Source organism: Capricornis sumatraensis, chromosome 13 (genome assembly GCF_032405125.1).
Source record: "Capricornis sumatraensis isolate serow.1 chromosome 13, serow.2, whole genome shotgun sequence".
Classification (NCBI taxonomy): Eukaryota; Metazoa; Chordata; class Mammalia; order Artiodactyla; family Bovidae; genus Capricornis; species Capricornis sumatraensis.
In genome coordinates, this window is record NC_091081.1 from 37,556,201 (window position 1) to 37,560,530 (window position 4,330).

A 4,330-nucleotide genomic window follows, 5' to 3' on the forward strand; every position below is an offset into this window, starting at 1 on the left:
CTGTGTGTGTTCCGTCCATCTTTCTCAAAACTGAGGAGAAAGTAATGAGTATTTCTGGTTGCTCATTTTTGGTTTTGGCACCAACATGGTTTCTGAATGAACTTAATAGTAATTTTAATACCAAATATTAGATATCTGATGTTTAAGGCGGGGGAACCCATGAAAGTAATTAAAGTTGATCAATTTAATTCATTGGTCATTTATTTTTAAATAAATGTTTTTATACTGATTGTGAAATCATTCTGAAATAAGGCTGGCATCAGCAGTGGAAAATCGTTTTTAATCATTTAGAAACTGGGAGCCATATAATACAAGTCACTGAGGTGAAATTCAGCAGCCATGAGAAGGCAAATGGGGACTTATTAATAACCAAAGTTTAGGGGCTTAGACCTGGAGGAGTCGTGATGTGTAGGAAACCATTATAACACCGCTCGGCAGTGCTCTCTGGCTGCTGCTGCCACCCCCGCCCTTGCCTATGGTGCACATTAAAGATCCAAAACCATGACTGACTCCAAGTACTTCACAACCAGTAGAGAGGGAGAAATCTTTGAATTAAAGGCTGAACTCAACAATGAAAAGAAAGAAAAGAGGAAGGAGGCTGTGAAGAAAGTGATTGCTGGTATGACTGTGGGGAAAGATGTTAGCTCTCTCTTTCCAGATGTCGTGAACTATATGCAGATAGACAACCTGGAACTGAAGAAGCTTGTGTATCTCTACTTTATGAACTACGCCAAGAGTCAACCAGATATGGCCATCATGAATGTCAACAGCTTTGTGATGGACTGTAAAGATCCAAATCCTCTGATTCAAGCCTTGGCAGTCAGAACCATGCGGTGCATTCAGGTGGACAAGATTACAGAATATCTCTGTAAGCCCCTCCGCAAGTGCTTAAAGGATGGTGATCACTACGTCCAGAAGACAGCAGCAGTCTGTGTGGCAAAACTCCGTAATATCAATGACCAGATGATGGAAGATCAGCAATTTCTGGATTCTCTGTGGGATCACATAGCTGATTCAAATCCAATGGTGGTAGCTAATGCTATAGCAGCATTATCTGAAATCAGTGAATCTCACCCCAACATCAACTTACTCGATCTATGTCCACAGAACATTAATAAGCTACTGACAGCCCTGAATGAGTGCACTGAATGGGTCCAGATTTTCATCTTGGACTGTCTAATTACAATCCTAAAGATGACTGGGAGGCTCAGAACATCTGTGAGCGGGTAACTCCCTGGTTATCTCATGCCAAGTCAGCAGTGGTGCTTTCAGCAGTAAAAGTCCTAATGAAATTTCTAGAGTTGCTACCCGAGGACTCTGACGACTACAATACGCTGCGGAAGAAGTTGGCCCCTCCGCTTGTCACTTGGCTGTCTGGGGAGCCAGAGGTGCAATACGCCTGAGGAACATCAACCTAATTGTCCAGAAAAGGCCTGAAATCTCGAAGCAGGAAATAAAAGTTTTCTTTGTGAAGTACAATGATCCCATCTATGTGAAACTAGAGAAATTGGACATCGTGATTCCAAGCCAACATTACTCAGGTTCTGGCTGAACTGATAGAATATGCCACAGAGATGGATGTTGATTTTGTGTGCAAAGCTGTGCAAGCCATTGGATGGTGTGCCACCAAGGTGGAGCAATCTGCAGAGCGCTGTGTGAGCACATTGCTTGATCTCATCCAAACCAAAGTAAATTCTGTGGTCCAAGAGGCGATTGTTGTCATCAGGAACATCTTCCACAAATACCCCCAACAAATATGAAAGTATCATTGCCACACTGTGTGAGATCTTAGATCCACTGGATGAGCCAGACGCTTGAGAAGCTATGATTTGGATTGTGGGAGAATGTGCTGAAAGAATTGACAATGCAGATGAGTTACTAGAGAGCTTCCTGGAGGGTTTTCATGAGGAAAGCACCCAAGTGCAGCTCCCTCTGCTCACTGCCATAGTGAAGCTGTTTCTCAAGAAACCATCAGAAACACAGGAGCTGGTAAGCAGGTCTTGAATTTGGCAACACAGGATTCTGATAATCCTGACCTTCGAGACCAGGGCTATATTTATTGGTGCCTTCTCTCAACTGATCCTGTCACAGCTAAAGAAGTAGTCTTGTCTGAAAAGCCACTGATTTCTGAGGAGACAGAGCTTATTGAGCCAGCTCTATTGGAGGAGCTAATCTGCCACACTGGTTCTTTGGCCGCAGTGTACCATAAGCCGCCCAATGCTTTTGTGGAAGGAAGTCATGGAATCCATCGCAAACACGCCAATACATCATGGGAGCACTGATGCGGGTGACAGCCCTGTTGGCATCACTGCCACTAACCCAGGACAGCCTCAGGTTATCCCCTCCCAGGGTGACCCTCTGGGGGATCTTTTAAACCTTGACCTTGGTCCCCCAGTCAATGTGCCACAGGTATCGTCCATGCAGATGGGAGCAGTGGATCTCTTGGGAGGAGGACTAGATAGTCTGGTGGGACAGTCCTTCATCCCATCATCAGTGCCTGCAACCTTTGCTCCTTCCCCTACTGCTGCTGTGGTCAGCAGTGGTCTGAATGACCTATCTGAACTTTCCACAGGGATAGGCATGGCACCTGGTGGATACGTGCCTTCTAAGGCTGTGTGGCTGCCTGCGGTAAAGGCTAAAGGCCTGGAGATTTCAGGAACATTTACTCACCCCCAAGGGCACATCTGTATGGAACTGCACCACAAAGCTCTGCAGCACATGACAGACTCTGCAATTCAGTTTAACGAGAATAGCTTTGGTGTCATCCCCAGTACTCCTCTGGCCATCCATCCACCACTGACACCAAACCAGAGCATTGATGTCTCCCTGCCTCTCAACACCTTGGGCCCAGTTATGAAGAGGGAGCCTTTGAACAACCGGCAGGTGGCTGTGAAAAACAATATTGATGTCATCTACTTCAGCTGCCTCATCCCACTCAATGTGCTTTTTGCACAAGACGGCAAAATGGAGCGCCAGGTCTTCCTTGCAACATGGAAGGATATTCCATTGAAAATGAACTTCAGTTTCAGATTAAGAAATGTCATTTAAATTTTGACACTGTTCCCAGCAAGTTGCGAAACAACAATGTTTATACTATTGCCAAGAGGAATGTAGAAGGGCAGGACATGTTGTACCAATCCCTGAAGCTCACTAATGGCATTTGGATTTTGGCCGAGCTACGTATCCAGCCAGGAAACCCCAATTACACACTTGCTGAAGTGGAGACCTCCCGAGGTCTCCCAGTACATCTACCAGGTCTACGACAGCATTTTGAAAAACTAATAGACTGGTCCGGTGCCCTCCGGCTACCCTATGATCGGTGCAGGCCAAGAACTCTTAACTGGAAGAAATTGTTATTGCCATGTAGAATCTGAACCCGAACACACTGAGGCCACCCGCCAAGGTAGTGACTAGTTTAACCTGCGCTAACGCTGGGGCACTGCCTGTTGGATCGTTTTAGCTTCCTGTGAACATCTGTAACGACTGCTTCAGTCATTTCCCACCTCGTGCCACCTGCTGCTATCTGTCCTTACTTGTCGGCTTCTCCATGCTGTGCTTACAGTGGCTGGCAGTTTTGAGTGTACTTTGATATTCTGTAATCAAGAGTTCATTTCAAAAGCAGAAAAAGACAAAAAAAAATTCTAAAGCAAGGAAAAGTGTCACTGAAAGGTAAACTGCACTATATTGTTTTATATTTTTGTACATATGAGAAATTGAGGGAATAGTGTGTAACTGAGAGCAGTGTTAAAGCAACCACGCAGTCTGGAGGGAAGAGATGCGGTTTCTTGCCACCCTGTAGCGGCCTTGTTCCTGATCACTTTTTTCCTCTCTAAACTCCTTTTCCTGTGATTCCTCCTGCCCCGTATTCTCATCTCCTTTGATGCTCTGCAGCTAGGAATAATGGTCTTCTTTGAATGGTGCTGGAGGGTGTAGGAAATGGGCCTGGACAGTATGGAGGCTGAGAGGAATGAGAACTTAACTACATTCCTTTCCACACATCGAATCCGTGAATAACACTGATGAAAGAATTACATGAATAACACTGATGAAAGAATTTCAGTAGAGATGGGAAACAGGAATCAAAATGCCCTCCCTACATCTCCCACTCTGGATTTAATTTAATCTCAGGTCCAATTCACATCTAAAATCTTGGTTTTAGAGTGGAAACCGACTTACTTCACATAATAACTCATCCAACCTTGTTTTTCTAAAAAGGAAAAAGATAAAAGACAAAGAGGATGTTATTGCCTGAGGACTGTTGACTATTCGGTAACAGAGGTGGGGGCTGGGTCTCCAAATCCCAGTCAGTGTTGTTCTCACCGCAGGACCC

General features: G+C 45.0%; 1 pseudogene; it reads left to right on the top strand.

Annotated features, from left to right (window-relative positions):
• The first annotated feature begins 501 nt into the window (after positions 1 to 501).
• LOC138089761 (AP-2 complex subunit beta pseudogene) lies at positions 502 to 3,282 on the top strand (annotated as a pseudogene).
• The last annotated feature ends 1,048 nt before the right edge of the window (positions 3,283 to 4,330 follow it).